Here is a 16,146-nt window from a genome sequence, read left to right as displayed (position 1 = left end):
TTCTAAACTTTAATTCCTTATCTGTAAAGTGAGAATTCATGAGTTAGTACAGGGTTGGTAGATTTAATAAAAACCAAAATCACCAGAAAGTATGTCCCAAATGGAAAGTTCCTATATTAAAATTTTTGCTGCATTTATCTGAATTTCAATTTTAACTGCATACTCCTGTTTTATCTGGAAGAATGTTAAGTTTGCGTTAAGGTTATGACAATGCATGTAAAGTTCCTATCGCTGTCTGTAGCACTTAGTGAGCGCTCAGTAAATTCAATTCTTACTAATTTTGGATCTGGTTCCAGAGTCTATTTTTTCCCCCACCACAAGCTCGCGGAGCTTAGTTTCTACAAAATTTCACTCAAGTGAGGGTAACGCTACTTTAAATTTATAGCAATGCTTTATAGTCCCTAAAGCGCTTTTGAGGCTTGGCCAATGGAGGAAAGCTCTTGGGAGAAATGACAGAACCTCGGGCAGTACAGGGCAGTCATCGCAAGCAGAGCACTGGCATCCCGGGTCGACCAGCCCAGGCGGCCACCCTCGCCCCGCCCCGCGCCCGCTTGTCCACTCAGCAACCGCGCCGCGCCTCCGCTGCGCTCCTATAGGTCCTTCCCGGGACAGGCGAGACCTTTCCATTTTCCCGCCTTCCCCAGCCAGGGTTCGGCCCGAATTCCGCACCGGCCCACAGCCTCTCCGCCCTTCCTTGCCTGCGAGCCCCGCCCTTGTGGACGCCGCATTTTCATGCCAACACCACCTGCCATTCTGGTCACCCTGCGCTCTGGTCACCCGAGTCGTCCCTTCAGTAGGAGGTGGGAGGGGACGGAGAGGGAAGAGCCGAGCCCTCTCAGTGGGGGTCGCGGGAGGCGGGGACGGAAAAGGGGCGGGGCCAATTGCCTAGGCGCCGCGTTGCCATGGCAGTGGGCGGGGGGAGGAGGGGGAGGAAGCGAGCCGGAGGGGGGATGTGGTGCTGCCGCGACCGCCACCGCAGCTGCCGCTGCCTGCTTGTTGCCGCGTCTTCCCGGAGGCGGCTGCTGGAAGCCACAGGGAGCAGCTGCGGTGCTCTGCCATATTGTGTCTTTCCCGGCCCATCCTCGCTTCCCCGCTGCGGCGGCAGAGCTGACGGTGAGTCCCGGGCGGAGCGGCGCGGCTCCCGGGCGCGGAGGCAGCGCGTGCGGCAGGCGCCGGGCGTGGGTTGCGGAGGCGGCTGTCCCGTGACGCGCCCGGACATTTTTGTCCCGTGAAGAATTGGCGCCGGCGCGGGGATGTCCCCAGCGCGCGGCTCGGATAGCATGTGGGCTCCCGGGGGTGTCGAACTGAGGGAAGTGTGGCCCCGTGAGGAGTTAGGAGTTTTTCCTGAGAGGTAATGATCTCCCGGAGGGAGTGTCGCGGCGGAAACCGCGGCACGGGTGTCGGCTCCCGGCAGGCTGGGGGATAGCTCCGAGGACGCCGAGGGCTCGTCCGCGGGGCGATCTGCTGTTGGGGAAGTACCGCAAGCCCCTCGGGAGCCTTTGCAACGCTGTTTCCCGGCTCCGAGTGGAACAAGACGTGCGGGGCTTGGAGTCCTCGGCGGCCCAGGCGGGACTGGCTGGGCCACGCCAAGTAGTGCCCCGGGAGGCGGCCGGGCGCGAACTTCGGGCTGCGGTGCGTTGGGTGGACGGGCGTGGGTCCTGGATGTCGGGATGTTGGACCCGGGCACCCTCTTGTTCCTCCTCCAGCGGGAGCCCGGGGCGCCTCCGAGGGTAACTGTTGGAGTGTGGGGAGTTAGTGTTTTAGCGCTGCAATATGGACACTTCCTGTTCACCGCCCCCTTGGGGGCCATGGTTGCCTCTGCCCTTTGGTCCTCTCTTTCCAGGCAGAGTAAGAGATCTGTGGTGGGAGAGGCCCATCAGCCTTAAGAGTTTGCCCCTGTGCAGTAGCAGCCTGCTTGGAACCCAGAAAAGTGGGAGCTGAGGGAAAGCAGTCCAGGTGCGCAGCCCTCGGTGCTCCCCTCTTCTTTAACTCCACCCCCATTTCCCCCCTTGCAAAATGCCTCTGTTCCCTTAGCAGCTCCCGGGAGTTAGGGTAGCCAGTTCCGTGGAAAGCCGCATTCTAGGGATCTTCTTGCACTTGATTTCTGCTTTAAAGTCGCATTAACACAGTCCCAGTACTTCGTTTTCCCTTCACGAGGAAAAAAGTCTTAGCGTGCAAAGAAATAATAGACTTTTCCCCCCTTCTACCTCAACTCCGATGTGCGGGGAGGAGTGAGGTTATTTATTTTCAGGTTAGTTGATGCTGTTTCTTCTCTCTTCCTTCCGATTGTGACAGCCACGTGGCCGGCTGAGTGCTATAGAGTGCCCTAGCGGCGCTAGGGGCTGAGGCTTTTCTGGTAGCCAAGGGGTTTTGAAACTGCTGTAGCTTCACATACAGATTTATCTTGGTGCATTTTGAGATGGGGAAGAGGAAAAAGAGGAATCGTTCAAGTCTGTATAAGTATCATTCGACTCTTAAGACTTAAGTGTTTCTTTTGCAGTCCTGAAAAGGTGTGTGTTGACATTTTTGCCGTCTGACGTCGTTTTGATGATTTATCTTTTAAAATGTTAGCAGTGTTAGGTATCAGAGTAATGGGAAGTAATAGTGCATTATGGAATTCCCGACTCTGAGAAATTTCAAAACCCTTAATGACTGACTTTGTAAAGAAATAATCACATTTGGGTGGTTTTTGTGTGTGTGTGGTTTTAGAAAAATCTCAATTTTTCTCGTTTTACATATAAATTATGACCTGAAATGCATAAAATTACAGCGAAAATACTTTTTTTAGGGATAAAATAGATACTGGTTTGATTTGTGTATATGCAGTTTCTTAAACTTTTGAAAAAAATATTAATATGAACCTTAACATGAACAGATTTTATTTCAAGGAATGAAATTTGATTTTTAGAATATATAAAAGCGAAAGGTCAAAGAGTTGAAGATAGGTGGGCACAGTGGCGCATGCCTGTAACCCCAGTGACCTGGAAAACAGGCAGGTAGATTGCAAGTTCAAAGCTAGCCTCCAGCAATTTAGCAAGGCCCTAAGCAACTTAGTGATACCCTGTCTCAAAATAAAAAAGAAATAAAAAGGACCTGAGGGTGTAGCTCCCAAGGTCCAATTCCCAGTACCTCCCACCCTTCAAAAAAGTCAGAAGTTAACTTTTGGGGATTTGGGGAAATTTTTGAATTAAGTACAGTCCTTAGTACTTACTAATGCATGGGGTTTCATTTTGTGAATGTTTTGATGGATTTGTATTATTTCTGTAACAAGTTTTTATTTGAATCAGTCTTCCTAAAAAAATGCTAATTCACAGGAAATATTTAAATCTGTAAAAGAATTGTGTCAAGAGTCATAGCAACACTATTTATTGGAATTTTAATTGCTGCTTAACAATTGTACTCAGTCATGTTAATAGGGAAAAATATTGAAAAGGTACCATAGGTGTCAGTGCAGAAAAGAAAGTACAATTGAAAAATAAATGTATATACTGACCACTGAGACCAGTGCTTAGTTGAGATAGAAAAGTAAATGAGATGATGAGATCAGTAGGGAGCCCTGAAATCATGCTGTAGGGTAACTAATTTACATCATTAGTTTATGAGATTTGACTATCAAAATTAAACTTAAAAAAAAAATACCAACCAAAAAGGACTTATTCTTTTGGCACCTTATTGCTTAGTACTTGTTCTGTTTTTTAATGTTGTACCCCTCTGCTGGTAGGCTATCCTGGCCCTTGGTTACTGGAGATCGAACCAAGAAGTGCTCTTCCTCTAAGCTACATCCCCAGCCTTTTAAATTTTTATTTTGAGACAGTTTCAGGCTCAGCAATTTGCAGTCCTCTTGTCTCAGCCTTCCAAGTTGCTGGGAATAGGTATTACCAAACCCAACTTAATTTCCTTAGCTTTTTGGTTGTTGTTATGTTAGTGACTGGGTTTTATATAAATGCAAAAATGGTACTCCAAAAATAGTCTTGAGACCCCTATACTTTCTTGATTACTTATGGAAGAAAAAAGAGGTCTAGATTTGATCCTTGTTCTTAGGTTAAAAAACATTAGTACACTTGGAAAAAAAAGTTTACACTGTGAGAAGATATAGTTAGAAGTAGAGCTGTGTGATGCAGTCAGGTGCTGTTATGAGTTAAAAGGAGAGCAAGACCTTAGAAGGTTTGAGTAGATAAGGGAAGGCTTTTTGCTTTCTCGAATAGAACTTTCATGTTACCCCCATTAATCTTGCAGATTGTATCATTCAAACTAACACACCCCTTATATCAAGCATGAATATCAGGCTTCTTCTCAAGACCATTCAAACTTTGTTTCCAGTCTTCTCCCACTAACCTACAGAAACTGTTTATTATTCACTACCTCATTGTGGTATAACAATCTTACTTCTTTATAATTAAACTGATGTAACATTTTTCTGTTGCAAATCCACATGTATATATCCTCTTGACTACTGAAGATCTACTTAATCTTGAAGCCTGGCTGAAATCTTGACTGCCCTCTGAACCTTAGATTCATAGAACTTTTAGACCCATATTCATCTCTCTAACTGAAAATTCTTTCCCTTTTCTGATAGAATGTAGTTCTTTTGGGATATAGAATTCTATACTGCTTTGTTTTCATTTAATGAATATTTTTGAGGATTTATCATATGCCAGGCCCTGTTATAAGGAACTGAGAATATAGTATTAACAAAATAAATTCTCATATACCTTGTTATATTTTAAATTTTATCACCCCAGCTGGGTTATAAGGTCTTTGATTACTTAAAGGAGACTTATTTTCTCCATGTTATATGCTTAGTAAGAATGTAATAATTTTCTGTATACAGGAATAATAAAACTTAGGGTGTGAGGACTTAAAAAAAACTGTATTTACAAGTGAAGGATAAAAAAGAATAACTATGGATGGTCTTGAAAACGTTGCTTTGGAGTTTAAATATGGTTTGGTACCAAAATCATCATCATCATCATCATCATCTGGAGAATGACGTAAACACCCCACCCCTTTTGTGGTATTGGGATTGAACCTAGTGACATTCTACCACTGAGCTACATCCCAACCATTTTTAAGCTTTATTTTGAGACAAGGCATTGATTAGTTGCCCATCCTGGCCTGGAACTTGGAATCAACCTCATCAGTCCCACAAGTTGTGAGTTGCTGGGATGGCAGGCATGTGCCACCATGCCTAGCATAAAATCCTTATTTGAGGAAGGCTTGTTTGACTGCAGTATATGTAGGACTAACTGGTAATGGAGGGGAATTGGAAAGAGAACTATTGAAGGGAAAATGAATAATTGCAAGGGAGGTTTGGAAGGTGTTCATTATCAAGAAGATGGTGAGTTTAGTTAGTTGAATATAAGATGAGTGGGAGATATTAAGGTAAACATGATCTGTAGTAAAGATGTAGGGAAATGCAGAGGTGACAGAGTTAACTAATTTTTATGAGTCCATAATTGAAGTGTTCAGAAATAAGAATGCTTTGGGAAACTAGAATTTAAGGGGCATTTATTTGTTTTGGTCTATCTAATTTCATAATGCTATAGACTTATGTGATACCTATGTCTATTGTATTTATAACCGTTATTTCCATCATATGAGAATACTGTCTTGCCACCAAATAAAATAATGTATATCATCATTTATTCTCAAGAGAAATAGTTTTACATTTATGGGAAAATTGCAAGACAGTACACAGAGTATACTTCACCCAGTTTCCCCTATTGTTAACTTCTTACATTACTAGGGTACATTTGTCACAACTAACTTTTTTCATTTTTGATGACTAACAGTATTAAGACGTAGTCAGAAATTTTATAGAATGCCCCTTAACGGAGATTTGTATGATATTTTTCCCATCAGGAAACTGGGGTGGTGGATTTTAGGGAGGGAGACCCAAGAGGTGAAGTATTGATACCTTTAATCACATGATTGTCATCTTTGTCAGGTTTGACCCCACCCTCCCCCTTCTGTACTGTATTCTTTGGAAACAAATCACTAAGCAATTAAAGGCCCTGACCTAGTTTTGTTCGTGGTTTTTTTTTTTTTTTACTTCCATCAACTTAGTTTTCTTTTCCATAAAAAAATTTAAACTCAGGTATTTTTTGCGTATCTACTGTATTTAGGTGCTAAGAGATGAGTGATAAGTGAGAGACATTATTTCTACTCTCTGTAGTTGGCCACATTCAAACACGAAATAATATTTACCTCCTCACCACAGGTCTTGATTTTATTGACGTTTATTTTATTTTTAAAATGTATTTATTTATTCTTATTAGGTATATATAACAGCAAAATGCATTTTGGTTCATTGTACATAATTGCAGCACAACTCTTCATTTCTCTGGTTGTACACGATGCAGTATTGCACTATATGTGCAGTCACACGTGTACCTAGGGTAATGATGTTCATCTCATTCCACCCTCTTTCCTGCCCCCGTGTCCCACGTCCCCTCCCCTCCCCTTCGCCCAATCACTATTCCTCCATTTCCCGCCCCCATTATGGATCAGCATCCACTTATCAGAGAAAACATTTGGCCTTTGGTTTTTTGGGATTGGCTTATTTGGCTTGGCATGATATTCTCCAACTCCATACATTTATCTGCAATTGCCTTTTAATGCTGAGTAATATTCCATTGTGTGTGTGTGTATATATATATACCACAGTTTCTTTATCCATTCATCTATTAAAGGGCATCTAGGTTGGTTCCACAATTTAACTATTGTGAATTCAGCTGCTGTAAACACTGATGTGACTGCATCATTATAGTATGCTGTTTTTAAGTCCTTTGGGTATAGACTGAGGAGTGAGTTAGCTGGATCAAATGGTGGTTCCATTCCAAGTTTCTTAAGAAATCTCCATACTGCTTTCCAGATTGGTTGCACCAATTTGCAGTCCTACCAGCAATGTATGAGTGTGCCTTTTCCTCTACATCCTTGACAAACCTTATTGTTGTTTGTATTCTTGATAACTGCCATTCTGACTGGTGTGAGATGAAATCTTAGTTTTTTGATTTTTGGTTTTTTTTGGGGGGTGCTGGGGATTGAACCCAGGGCCTTGGGCTTGTGAGATAAGCACTCTACCAACTGAGCTATACCCACAGCCCCTGGATTAGTTTTGATATGCATTTCTCTGATTACTAGAGATGTTGGACATTTTTCATATATTTGTTGATCGCTTGTGTATCTTCTGAGAAGTGTCTGTTCAGCTTCTTAGCCCATTTTTTGATTGGATTGTTTGTTTGTTTTGGTGGTAAGTTTTTTGAGTTCTTTATATATCCTATCTGATGTGCATGTGGTCATTGACATTTATAAACAGAAAGTTATTGAAGTCCTAAAAGGCTAATTCTCATTACTTAAATAACCATTTAGAAAATGTGCTATTATCATAAAGATTTAATGTATATACCATAAAATAGCCATCTTTTTGCTACCAGCACAGATAACAGAATATTACTTGATTCTTCCCAAGTAGATATGTTACTGTTGTTGCCAGGATAGTTTAATTATCATTAATTATATTTATATCTTTAAAAAAAGTTTGTGTTATAGGAAAATTCTTTTCTCCTTCATAGTATTTTCATAAGTATTTGGTGCTTTTGCTACTCAGATGCCTTTTTTTTCTGAGAAGTGATTTGAAAAGTATTTTGGGGAAGAGCACATTGGGAAAAGAACACAGACTCTGAGCTCTTTTCTGTATACATAGACCATGATTATTTGTTTATGGAAAAGAAAATGAGATTGAGAACCAGGTATGGTTCTTACCTTGAACCTTGGGGCGCACCTGCCATCCTACTTACTCAGGAGGGTAATGCAGGAGGATTGCAAGTTGAAGGTCAGCCTGGCCAACTTAGTGAGACCCTGTTTCAAAATAAAAAGGGGTAGGGATGTAGTTAAATGATAGAGTACCCCTGAGTTCAATTCTCAGTATCACAAAAGAAAAAAGAAAAAGAAAAATGAGGTTAATAATTAAAGCAACAATTGATACCTTTTATTGTATAGCATGAATTCATATAGATATGAATCTATAATTTAGTTCCTAGTAACAACACTGAAGAGAGTATTGTGTTCTTGTAAATAAAGGAACATAATGAGAGATTATGTAAATGCAGTGCTGGGTATTTGAACTCCACTTTGTCACATTAAAAATATCCATTTTTTGTAGTACAATCTGAGGTCTTTAAGAAAAGGAATATTTATTTGCCGGAACAAGATCATGATATGCCCCCAGGAAGGAGTAGGAAAGAATGCTAAGGTAGGGAGAGAAACTAATATTAAAGAGTGCCTACTCTGACAGGAATACTTTTACTTTTTGTTGTTGTTGTTGTTGTAGGATATCAAGAAAGTGGAATTAACCTCTGGGATTCAGTGAGATTCTGTCATTTGTCAAAGATTGCATAAGTTGGTAGCTAATGAGTTTGCTTGACTTAAAAGCCTTATTCTTTCATTATTTTTAGTACAGCATGCTGCTATACTTATTCACTCACTTAAACTTTGCTTAGCCAGGCACAGTGGCACATGCTTGTAATCCCAGCAGCTCTGGAGGCTGAGGCAGGAAGATCCCGAGTTCAAAGCCAGCCTCAGCAAAAGCAAGGTGCTAAGCAACTCAGTGAGACCCTATCTCTAAATAAAATACAAAATAGGTCTGGGAACGTGCGTGGCTCAGTGGTCGAGTTCCCCTGAGTTCAATCCATGGTACCCAAAAAAGAACATTTGCTTATTAAATTTTATGGTCTGTACTAGAGCATAATAATGAATGTTTTGTATTTTGGGTACAAAGATTTATATTCTAGTATTATAATATTGCTTAAATGGGTACTCAAATCAATATAGTTAATTGTGCGGAATTTATTTCATTCTTTTCCTCTTTATTTTTTTGTACTAGAAAGTGAACCCAGGGGCATTCTACCACTGAGCTACATTTCTAGTTCTTTATTTTTTATTTTGAGACAGGGTCTTGGTAAATTGCTGAGCCTGGCTTGGAACTTGTGATCCTCTTGCCTCAGTCTCTCCTGGGTTTACAGGTGTACACCACTGTGCCAGGCTTTTTTATTTTGAGATAGGGTCTTGCTATGTTGCTCAGGCTTTACTTGAACTTGCAAACCTCCTGCCTCCCCCTCTTGAGTAGCTGGGATTATAGGCATGTGCCATTGTGCCCAGTGTGTCCAGAATTTCCTAAAAATTAGTCTATTGGAAAATTTCAGTGCATTGTATGTAGCAAAAGGTAAAAGTGTTATTTAATGAATTTTTTGTCTTGGTTTATATGTTTCATGGGTTTCTATGAAAAATGTATTTATTATTGTGGAATAGCATCATCAATTTTAGACCTACTTTTAATAGCAAAGACAGGAAGGTAAACAAATAATTATGAATAATCATAATAGTAAGTTCTATATTAAGATTGTATCCAGGATGTTAAGGAAGTTGGTAGAGAAAGCAAATAATTCAAAGAAATCTGGAGAGATGACTTTGAGCAGTTTTGAAGCATGGGATAAAGGACCTTAAATCCCTCCAAAAAGCTCAAGGATTGAAAGAGCTTAGAATATTCAAGAAGCTTGGGGTGGTATGAAACAAACTGGATTCTGTATTTCTATGTCTGTATTTTTGGGAATTTATAGGCCAATTTATCAAAGATTTTAGGTTTTATTAGACTGATGATTTTTCTGGAGTCATAGTGGTGTTTCTTTTCTAAAAAGCAGGTAAATATGTATTTGGTTCCATCATACAGTCCAGGGAGAATTTTAGGGATAGAAAACTTGACCATAAGAAAAATGTCTGTCTCTGATGCATAAAATATTTTCACCACTACTGCTCTTCTCCAGAAATTCCAACCCATCATTCCCTTCTTTCACTTCTCCACATAGTCAGCTAAGAGAATAGAATTGCTGGCTTCTATTTCCACTACACACTCAGAAATTTTTATGAAAACCATGATATTACAGTTATCCAAGAGAAGAATAGGTACAAAAACATAAAACTGGAGGCTGGAGTTGTGGCTCAGTCGTAGAGCACTTGCCTGGCATGTGGAAGGCCCTAGGTTCAATCCTCGGAACCGCATATAAATAAATAAATGAAATAAAAGATCCATTTACAACTAAAACATATTTTAAAAAAGCATAAAACTGTTAGAAAATTTATTAAGTATGGCAGTATGTAAAAACGTGGATGTGTAACCAATGTGATTCTGCAATCTGTATACGGGGTAAAAATGGGAGTTCATAATCCACTTGAATCAAATGTATGAAATATGATATGTCAAGAGCTTTGTAATGTTTTGAACAACTAATAATAAAAAAAAGAAAATTAAAAAAAAAAAAAAAAAGAAAACTTGACCATATAACGTATGCATTATAACATGGTAACCATGAGCACAACTGTGCATGAAAACAATTATATCCTAAAACAGATAAGCTGTTTAGAGGTGACTATCAAATGCTCCTTTTCTGTTTTTTCTTATGATTTATCGTATGCTATTATTGCTAGTGGACTAATGGTACTAGATAATAAAGTTTTAATAAAACCTTATAAATAAAAAAGTTGTTTTCCTTTCCTTTGAATTGAGAAGATCACTATTATTCAATTCTGAGAACATCTGTAAGCCAGTTTGCATATTGTACCAACAGCTATATTTTGACTTGTGACCTTTCCCCCCTTCCCAATATTTTGCATTTTTTTGTTATCTTTAAAATATTGTTACATTTTATATAATAGAGTTCTTCTATTTCTTGAAAAAGTGGAGTGGCATGGGGAGAGGGGAAGTCAAAGGAGAGGAATGGGGAGTGTAGATAGAATCAAAGCTCAATATATGTCTAAATGGAAGTGCCATAGTGAAACTCGTTAATTTGTATAATTAGTATTACTGAATAATTATAATAAATATAAATAAAGGAGCAGGGTGTGGTGACACAATTCTATAATCCCACTGGCTCAGGAAGCTGAGGCAGAGGATTCTTTGTTCAAAGCAAGCCTCAGCAATTTAGCTAAGCCTTAAGCAACTCAGCAAGACCCTGTCTCTAAATAAAATATGAAAAAGGGTTGGGGATGTGACTCAGTGATTAAGTGTCCCTGGGTTCAATCCCCGGTACAAAAAAAAAAGGAAAATTTATTGTGGCAATGTTGATTTCAAGTAATAATTGGCAGAAGCTTCTAAGTAGCTGTTCGAAACCCATAGTATGTCATATAAATGGGTTTACTCTAGATTTCTTTCAGTACTACTTTATCTTTTATTTTTTTGCCTTGAGGTTTGAACCAAGGGGCACTGAACTACATCCCCAAACCTTTTTATTTTTTATTTTTTTTAACCTTTTTATTTTAAATTTTGAAACAAGGTTTTACTCAATTGCTGAGGCTGGCTTCTAATTTGCAATCCTTTGGCCTTACTTTACCAAGTCTCTGAGATTATTGTCCTGTGCTTCTGTCCCCAAGTCTTCAACACTAATTCAAAATAACTATATTTTCTTAATTAGATATATGTAGAAGTTAGATTAATCCTATTTTAAATCTACTTAATTCTGTGTTAAATTAATCATGCTTTTGTTTCAAAAGTGCATAAAAATCAGTACATAAATTAGTGAATATGGAGCCCTTAGTTTTACTCTTGTTTTCAGGGATTATTAGTGAGATTTTATTATCTGCCTTTATTTTTTATTTTTATTTTTTTAGTTTTCGGCAGACACAACATCTTTGTTCGTATGTGGTGCTGAGGATCGAACCCGGGCCGCACGCATGCCAGGCGAGCGCGCTACTGCTTGAGCCACATCCCCAGCCCTATCTGCCTTTATTAAAATTATTATTTTTTTTCTTTTTTAGAATAATTACTAGAGGAGCTGGAGTTGTAATTCAGTGGTAGAGCACTTGCCTAGCCATATGTGAGGCACTGGGTTTGATTCTCAGCATTGCATATAAATAAAAAAATAAAATAAAGGTCTATCAACGACCAAAAATATATTTTAAAAAATTATTACTGGAGATTGAACCCAGGGATTGTGATTGAGCCAGAAAATGGAGGGGGTTTTTGAGACAAATGTAAATGGACTTGAATGTGGTGTGAGGCGATAAAAGGACTTGAAACATTTCAAACAGTAGGGTCCACCTCAGAAGTGGGTAATGGGAAGGCACTGGCAGACAGAATAGGGGATGGTTCTAAGGTAAGGGTGAGGATCAGGGGAGCAGCAGGTGAGTCTGGATGGAAGCATGTATGAGGGGAGAAGGAAAGCGTAGCCCCCCACCTTTTGAGGATGTCCCTTCCCATAAAGGGAATAGGCCACTGTGGAATGACCAAAAATGAGAAGGTAAAGTGAAATTTTTCTTAAAATGGCGGCTGTCACTTAAAGATGGCTGTCCAGATGCTAAGCAAGGACCTTACATTAAGACAACCTAAAAGGAATTAGAAATTATAAATTCTTTAAATTTGTAACCAAAAAATGCTGTTCATTTGTCAGGTACTGCAGGTTTCAGATGTTTAAGTATTTAATGGAACAGATTTTTAGTAGGATGCTAGTATGGTGAGGTCCAAATGGTGAGAAACAACTGTCTGTAGGTTAAACGCTGTCATAGTTTGAGTTGAATCATCCTTTGCTTTAAGCACAGGACTGACTTTGGTCTTCAGAGCTTCTTGGTACTGTTGCTCAAGTGTTGGTTTCAACTTTTTCACAGTTCTATAGAATGTTAACAGATGGTATGGTTCTTTCACTTCAGTGTAGTAAAAGCCTATTAGATACAGCAAAATTGATTTTACCTAAAGAAGGTAATGAGGAAAGGAGTATTTAATGACTGGCTCCAGAGTACAGGGAGAAAATAAATTTGAGTAAGTTTGCTTTGTAGTGTTTAAGAATTGACTATTGGGGCTGGGGATGGGGCTTAGTGTAGAGTACTTGCCTAGCATGTGTGAATCATGGGTTCCATCCTCAGCACCACATAAGAAGACAAATAAATAAAATAGAGGTATTATGTCCATCTATGACTAAAAATAATAATTTTTTCAGTGCTATATTTTGTTTACTAATAAGAATTCTTAGTATAGTAAAAATAAACTTCAACAATTAAAATTACTGAGAAACAATAATAGAACTCTAAGTAAGAACCGTAATATAGGTAACATAGATGCTTAATTAAAATTGAAAATGTAGCATGAAGAGATTCAATAATTTTAAAACCATCTTGTAAAAAATTGAACATATAAACGGAACTGAATTAGTTGCAGTTATTCTTTATTTGCTGTGGTTCTTTATAATTTATTAAAGTGTACTCCTTTATGATGAGAATTGCTGATTTGAGGGCCATTAAATAAGCATTATATTAATGAGCACTTATTTATTTATTAATTTTTATTTTAATTTTTTTTATGGTTCTGGGGATTGAACCCATGGCCTTGTACAAACTCTCTACCAACTGAGCTATATCCCCAGCCCCGAACACATATTTTAAAAGTACTATTTTGAGCTGAGGATGTAGCTCAGAGGATAGAGCATGAGCAAGACCCTGGGTTTGAAAATAGTAAGTAATTAAAAGTATTAGAGACACTATGCTGAAATTCATGATCTAAGTAATATCTAGAAAGTAGATAGGAAATTATTATATTTAGTATTTTAACTTCATAAGAATTCTGAAATAGGATAGTAGGTTCTACATAGTTGTATATGAATTAATGTAACTATATGTATGTACTTATATTCCTGTTTATATTATATCATCTTACACTTGTTGCTGTCTTTTTGTTAAAATAAATATTTAAACAAATTTCAGAGGTACTGTATTTATTCTCTTTATTTTTTATAAATTCTTTTGTGTGTGAGAATGTTGGCATCAGGCACAGCTCTTTATAAAGGAATTTATATCTTTCAGGGTCATTAATAATAAAATATTAAAAGTTATCAGTTGTTTTATATTATTTAAACTAAAAAAATATTTGAAGAAGGATTCCAACACATTGTGTGATTAGCAAAATATAGCCAAAGGAAACAAATAGAATAAGGAAGTGAAAGTTGTGTCCTAAAAAAAAAAATATGATGAAATAGCGATTGCAGCACTCTTCTGAGAAGTCCTAATTACGTTTGGCTGCCTTGCCAGTGGATGCTATTGGTCATGAGGGAGACCCATCCTTAATAGAAAATTCTTGTATAATTTCACAACTTCAAAACACCAATGTATTATTACTGATTTTGTACCCTAATTTTTGTATTAAAGAATATAACAGGTATGAATCTACTTTATATGGAGAAAAGTCGTAATTTTAAAGTTGATGACAATGATAACTTGGCATAATTACCATGTCTGCAACTAGTATTCATTGTGTTTACTTTGTATCTCTGTTCTAAGTGCTTTTTTAGGGTTCTCATTTATTTTCTATTAAAATCTTATGAAAGTAGGTATAGTATCATTGTAATTCTAATTTGGTGACTGACAGAACTAGGGTTTGAACACAGGCAGTATCTCTTCACAACTCCTTCTCTTGAATTTCACCATCTCCAGAAGTGATTAACATAAACTCTAGTGATTTAAATTTTACCTTTGTAATATTTTTATTATTGAAATTGTTTATCCTTCTTCATTTTAACTTCAAGTTCACAATTTCCTTAAAGTTCTATTTCATATATCCTGGTATTATGCATATTAATTCCTTTCTCAAGGAAGAAGTTTTCATTTTATAGGTGTGCATTATTTACTATAGAATCTAACAACTCTCATAATAGAGATGTGAGTGTAGGACAAGCAAAAAGGTTTCTGCTTGAAACTCCTTGGAAAAGAATCAGGACAGAATGTCCTGAAATGCATAATTCTCAGACTTTTCTTTCTTTTTTATCCATATTGATAGATGTAGAGATACTAACTAACATCATAGTCCAATGTAGGTAATACTTCAGCTTTGAAATGTATTTAAAATTCTCTGTAAATTTAGGTACTTACGACATTATAGTTTTTCATGACATAGTTCTTATCAGGCAGTTATTATTTTGTATCCCAAGCTATCAAGCCACAGTACACAAAAAGATACTCAGAAGTAGTTGGAAAAATATCACAAAGTTTGTATATTAAGTTCATAAATCTTAAGATGAGCTCTTCCACCTTTGTAGAACTTAATCTGATCTGCGGTGTTTTATAAAATTCTAATGAAATTTATTTGGATTTCCAGTCTGTAGCAGATAATCTGCAAGTTTATATCTATGATTTAGAAATTAAAAATGTGCTAAAAACTGAAAGTTTTCTTAACCTTTTTAATGGTACATCATGAGCTGAGCTAATAAGGCTATTGAGGATCTTTATTTGTACCCGCCTTAGTGTAAGTATACATTTCCCCCCCAAATTAACATTTTTATTATGAAATATTGCTTCAGATCTCACTGGGTTATAACATTTCATAAATACATTGTATTACTTTCTTGAAATCCAAAATATTCTGAATTTTAAAATATATCTGAGCCTGGGGATTTTAGAGAAAGGATTGTAGACCTATATATTCAGGTACAGTGACCATAGTACAATGAAGACTAAGATTCAGAACTAAGCATTTTAATCCAGTAAAGAACACAGCAGGGGCTGGGGATATGGCTCAAGTAGTCCACACTCGCCTAGCATGCGTGAGGTACTGGGTTCTATCCTCAGCACCATATAAAAATAAAATAAAGATATTGTGTCCACCTAAAGCTAAAAAAATAAATATTTTTTTTTAAAAAAGAACACAGCATTGTGAGACCTTTAAATGTGGATCAGTTTCTCAGTCTTGTATAAGGTATGAATCCCTTAAAAAAAAAAAAATCTCATTTTGAATATCATCACCTTTAGTTCTGAAAAGGTTTTCTTTGAAAAGTCACTTATTTTGTTTTTTGTAAATGTTGAAGTACATTTTTCATTTTGTTATTGGAATGAAATCACAAAATGAAAATTTATAACACTTGTAAACCCCCAGAATGTATCCATGGAACAGACTGATTTGAGAAACACTGATACAGTGGCAAATAGTCCCACATAATAGAGCAGTCTCTATAAGCATTATGCTTTAGGCAGAATTTGATTAAAGTCACAAGCTTGAAAAATAATTAACAGGTTAAAATATTTCTTATATTCAAATAATATGATTTTAAAAAGAGACAGGAAGAGGTCTGTCTTACTTTTTTAGGCGAGCGCACTACCGCTCGAGCCACATCCCCA

The 16,146-nt window shown here is 37.7% G+C and overlaps 1 protein-coding gene across 3 annotated transcripts in view; it reads left to right on the top strand.

Moving 5' to 3' along the window:
• Positions 1-669: 669 nt before the first annotated feature.
• The window catches only part of Foxn2 (forkhead box N2), a 50,557-nt gene continuing 35,080 nt past the window's right edge, over positions 670-16,146 (top strand). The window contains exon 1 of one of the 3 annotated variants that reach the window (XM_048804415.1): positions 670-800. The gene's annotated coding sequence lies outside the window, so the exon portion shown is untranslated. Of the gene's footprint in view, positions 801-983; positions 1,114-1,223; positions 1,352-16,146 lie in introns of those variants that run through there. The other 2 variants (XM_015479684.2, XM_048804416.1) reach the window with 2 other exon arrangements.

The sequence above is a fragment of the Marmota marmota genome, unplaced genomic scaffold, assembly GCF_001458135.2.
Source record: "Marmota marmota marmota unplaced genomic scaffold, marMar, whole genome shotgun sequence".
Classification (NCBI taxonomy): Eukaryota; Metazoa; Chordata; class Mammalia; order Rodentia; family Sciuridae; genus Marmota; species Marmota marmota.
This window is presented reverse-complemented; position numbering and strand designations above follow the sequence as displayed.